Here is a 6,000-nt window from a genome sequence, read left to right as displayed (position 1 = left end):
AGAGAAAACCCCAAAATCACAGTGGCTTAAACAAGTTAGCTACTCATTACTGTCTCATAGTCAAGGGTCTGGAGATATGCTGTCCAGGTTGGTATGGCTCTTCACAGTGACAGAAACTCAGGCTGGGATTCTTCTAGTTGTAGAGAATATTTATTTCAAGCACACACTTGGAAATAGAGATGGACTCAGTATATACTGAGCTTACTGTGAGATGGAATCAAATTAAAACTACATTTATCAGCTCACTACACAAGGCTCCACTATTCTTGGTTGGCTGTTGTGTTTGTGATCTCAGGAGCTGGAGTTGACTCATAGTCTGTACTCAATGAAACCTCAAGGGTCTGGTTATTTCCCTTTGCCCAGTGCACATTTACTCTGATAAATGGATGTAAGCATATTAGAGAAAAGTAAGAAGAAAATTTACAGAAACTATTTGTCAAGTGATTGATCCATCCTGCCTCAAAGTTACCCAGCTTCTTTTTAATTCAGGGGATGCTAGATTTGGATTTGGGGTGAGATATGTTGACTTTATATGGTGATGGCCTAAATCAGGCCTCTGGTGGCCAGAACTAGAGTCCTTTCAGTTATAAAAATCAAGTATAAAACTAGTGGGTTACACATATATTTTGGTTGTGTGCTTAAATCAGGTCTCTGGTGGCTAGACCTAGAGTCCTTTCAGTTATAAAAATCAAGTATTAAACTAGTGGTTTACATATATATTTCTGTTGTGTGCTCAGATCTTTCTGATTACTTTTACACACTTTCTGCCTACTTTGATAAACATAGCCCATCTATTGTCTGGAAATTTAGATGCCATTTGTCTCCGACAACTTGAGATTCTTTCATTTCTCTGAAATATGGGAACCAATCTCAATAGCACTCTCTCTACCAGGGACTACAACAACAGAAAACAGTCAAAATGCTTTTTAAAGCTGAAAATGTTCCTGACCTTTATCATTATCACTATCTCTCTCTCACACACACAACAAACACACACTCATAATTGTAAAAATAAAGGAGAGGTATATATAAGGCAAATGTATCAACCTACAACAAACTAGAAAATAAAATAGCCCTTCACAATAGATAGTTTGAGAAACACTGCTAATGCATCTGTGCATCTCCTAAGGATCCATGAAATCCAGTCTATAAAACTTTGGGAAGAAAATCAAGCTTTAACAAATGTGATTTAAATATATTTACATTTCTTCATTTGAAATGTAGTAATTTCTCAGTATTTGTGTATTTAGCATTCCATATTTCAGCTATTTTAAAGCAACTCAGAAGGTTCTTGGCATTCAGTACTTTGTCATTTTGCAGAGGCAACCATTTGAATTTTGCTTTGAGACTGGTATGTCCAAGTGAGTCACTGCTAATAAGTAAGGCTTGTCTGACCCAACATCCATCACAGTGTGATTCTGTAACATTTAACTCCTTGTCACCCACACAATTTATAGTGAGGATTTTATATTGCCATTGTATTAAGGAGTATCTGAACATCACAGGAAGTTCTTTCAAATGCCTCTAAAAGTCAACATTAATTAAACAATCATTATAGTTAACATTAAATAAATAAACATTAAAATGGAAAGAGAAATATACTTAAATGTCAGATATATAAAATAACAAGGAAAACAAAATATATATGTTCACTGAAGAGAATGAGAAGACAAGTCACAGAGTAGAAGAAAATATTTGCAAAAGACATATCTGGTGAAGGACTGTTATCCAAAATACACAAAGAACTCCCAACACTCAACAGTAAGAAAATGGACAACTTGATTAAAAAATGGGCAAAGGTCTGAGCTGACACTTCACCAAAGAAGATATACATATGGCAAATAGGCATATGAAAACATGTTCAACATCATATGTCATTAAGGAATTTCACATTAAAACAACAATAAGATACTACTGCATACCTATGAAAGTGGCAAAAATCCAAAACACTGACACCACCAAATGCTGGCAAAGAGGTGGAACAACAGAAATCCTCATTCATTGTTAGTGGGAATGCAAAATGGTACAGCCACTTTGGAAGACAGTTTGGCAGTTTCTTGTAAAACTGAACATATTCTTACCATACAATCCATCAATTGCACTCCTTGGTATCTATCTAAATGAATTGAACACTTATGTCTACACAAAACACAAAAACCTGAACATGGATATTTATAGCAGCTTTGTTTATAACTGCCAAAAGTTGGAAGCAACCAAGATGTCCTCTAATAGGTGAATGGATAAACAAACTGTGTTACGTCTAGACAGTTGGAATATTATTCAGCACTAAAAAGAAATGTCATGAAATGCTATGAAAAGACATGGAAGAACCTTAAATGTACATTACGATCTGAAAAAAATCAACCTGAGAAAGTTATAAATTGTATGATACCAGCCATGACACTCTGGAAAGGCAAAACTATGAAGACAGTAAAAAGATCAATGCTAGAGGTTGGGGAGTGGTGGAGGAGGAAAGGATGAATTGCCAAAGCACAGAGGATTTTTAGGTTAGTGAAACTACTCTGTATGACACTATAATGGAGTACACATGTCATTATAAATTGGTCAAACCCATAAAAGGCACCACACCAAGAGTGAGCTTTAACATAAACTACGGACTTCAGGTGATAATGGCGTAACAATATAGGTTCATAGATTATAACAAATATACCAGTCTTGTGTGGGATGTGGATGGTGTGGTTGGGAGTATGTAGGAACTCACAGTGTTCTGCTCCATTCTACTGTGAACCTGAAAAATAAATCCTATTAAAAGAAAGAGCCATGCAGACAGAATTTATTCATAATTAATTTACAGGCATGTTGAGCCATGATTCCATAGTTTAGAATAGTAATTACAAAGAAACCTTAACATGGCAATTTATTCATTTAAGGTATGGCCCTGGGAAGAGATGCATCATCCATTATTTTGTAAAAAGCATGCTCTGTATAACCAATTAATTGGCAACACACTCTCTAGAAATGGGCCTGATCAATTCAACATGGAGCATTTATCCCGTAATGTGTTTGCTTGCAAAGTCATATGTTTATTTACCAAAGATTAAAGACTATATTACAGTGCCAAATGTTTTGTTTCAATTAAAGTATTTTAATGCTAGTAATTCCATAACTTGCTTAGCAAACAGACAACTGGGAAAAACAATGTTTATTAAGTACAAGTGTTGCTTTTACTGGAAGGAAGCTAACTCTCAAAGATAACTCTCAAATTATAATGCCCTACATATTTTAGAATTAGCATGAAGATTCTGATATACACAGCTTTTAGCCTTCTGGCTTGTTTTCTGATTGAGTGTCATTTGTTTTAGCTCCTTATCATTTAATATCTGACAGAGTTGAGTGTGTGTTATTTTGTTCTTTCTTTCTTGTATTCCACAAATGAATTGAAATAGCCTACTCTCATATAAAATAATTATCTGATATAAACTTTCTGGCAGAGAATAAATTAGTTTATAGGAATTTGGTAGCCATTTTCCCGCAGCAACCAACATACATTCTTCAAATTTTTTCACTTCTTTTTTCCAACTTTAAAGAAATTTTACTGAGAAAAACACCTAGAATTAGACTCAATAAATCAAATTATTACCATATTTTGTCATACTAATGACAAAAAGTCACTAAACTTTAAATCAGTGTATAGAGAAAACATGAGGAACATAGTATATGATAAAAGTATCATCTCTATTAGATTAGAGAATTTTTCATTTTAAAATCATTTATATTTGTATTTTCAAATACATGGGGCAATTATTTGGAAAAAATTCAATCAGATTCTTACTTCATGCTTTAAAAAAAAAAAAAAAAGATGAAATGAATGTTTGCATGTGTGGTAGGCTAAATAACAGCCCCAAAGATACCCAGGTCTTATTCATTGGAACCTGTGAATGTTACCTTATCTTGCAAAAGAGATATTGCAGGTGTAATTCAGTTAAGGATTTGAAATGGAAAGATTATCCTAGAATATCTGGGTACACACTGAATGTAATCACAAGTGTCCTTATAAGAAAGGGGAAGACAAAGAGAGATTTGACTACAGAAGAGACGTGACAATGGAAGAAAGAGGTTGGAGTAATGTAAGAACGCGACTGCCAGCCAAAGGGTACAGCCATTTAGAAGCTAGAAAAGGCTTGGAAACGGAGTGTCCCCTAGAGCCTCCAGAAGGAACCAGTCCTGCCACCTTTAGCCCAGTGAAACTGATTTCACACTTTTGGCGTCTAAAACTATAAGAGAATAAATATGTTCTTTTAAGCCACCCAGTTCTTAGTAATTCGTTTCAGTTGCCATAGGAAACAAAACTACATGTAAAAGTAAAAAGACAAAATATACATATCAAATACATACGGTATGCATACTGAGGCATTTGGGAAATGTAATTGATGAGTGCCACTTTGAAATGAATAAAACTAGATTGATGTGATGCATAGAGTGATGGAAAGATGGATAGATATATAAGAAAGGAAGAGTACAATGATAATGGTAGAATCTAGATGGTAAGAATATAGGTTTCCACTGTGAATTTTTTTTTCAGGCTTTCTAAGTTTGAAATATTTCATAATAGAATATTGGGAAGAGTCATAGATGAAAATATAGGTTATCATGGGGTAGGAAACAATCATTTTTCCATGAGACCAAGGGTAAAAGCTGGAAATTAAAAGATTATTGGATTTGCATGAGTCAAAATGAAAAGCTTTGAAGTAGAAAGTTTTTAAATGAACAAAGTTAAAACAAAAATAATTAAGTGGGAAATATTTGTAATATGTGTATCAAAAGATATGTATCCATAATATGACAATGAAATATTGTCCCTAGAAATCGACATTATATACACTACTATGTGTAAAATAGATATCTAATAAGAACCTACTGTGTAGCACAGGGGATCTACTTAATGCTCTGTGGTGACCTAAATGGGAAGGAAATTCAAAAAAGAGTGGATATATGTACACTGTGCATACATAAAACTGATTCACTTTGCTGCATAGCAGAAACTAACACAACACTGTAAAGCGAGTATACTCCAATAAAAATTAATAAAAGCAGAAACATTGTCCCTAGAGGTTTTTAATGGTCTCCTAATGGTGCTGAATACATAAAATTATTGTGTTTGAGATTCAGATTAATACTCTGTAGCTAAACTTTGGAGTCACCTCCTTTCCTTTATCAACTATATCATAACTTTTATTATTTGGGGAAAATTATATGCAAAAAGTATGGAAAAAGAAACCCAATAAGAGGTTATGAGAAAGTTGTCCTTTATTTGTCGTAATAAATGATGCTAATTGGTGATGTAGATGATATTCTGGACCTTTCATCTCAGAGCATGCACATTGGATGTTAACTCTGAAGTAAATGTGCATCTAGATGACCTCGCCAGTCTTTCCTGGATCTCTCTTCCAACACTCAAGGTGGTTTCTTTAGAAACTAGCTCACCTCAAGTTAATTTAAACATTATAAACCAAGTATAAAATATGAAGTGCTATTTTCTATAATAAAGATCATTTAACCATTATAAAGATGAGATACCACCTCAAGAGTCTCCGTTGGAAAAAGAATGAATAAGAATATTATGGTGTAACTAATCAGTGGAAGAGTATGTAGCCAGTGCAAATTGTTTTCAGAGAATTCTCAGCCATCAGACAAATTGTTCATAAAGGATGTTCTATGAAATAGCAGTTATGTATAGTTATTTGTATGGTATGGTCCCAGTATTTCAACAAAATCTTCTAAGTAGAAATAAATACACAAAAAATAAAGACCAGAAGGAAGAACATCTAATTGTTGGCAGTTGTTTTCTAGATTGTGGGAAATGGCCTTTGTTTCTATCTTTTGGTTTTCTCCTGTATCTTTCTTTCCTCCCTCCCTCCCTCTCTCTCTCTCCTTCCTTCCTTCCTGTCTTTCTTTTCCTTTCTTTCCTTCTTTTGCTATAACCATGAATCATTTTTATAATAAAATAACTATCTAACACAAAGGTACATTTATGTATGC

The sequence above is a fragment of the Balaenoptera acutorostrata genome, chromosome 2 (assembly GCF_949987535.1).
Source record: "Balaenoptera acutorostrata chromosome 2, mBalAcu1.1, whole genome shotgun sequence".
Taxonomy (NCBI): Eukaryota; Metazoa; Chordata; class Mammalia; order Artiodactyla; family Balaenopteridae; genus Balaenoptera; species Balaenoptera acutorostrata.
This window is presented reverse-complemented; position numbering follows the sequence as displayed.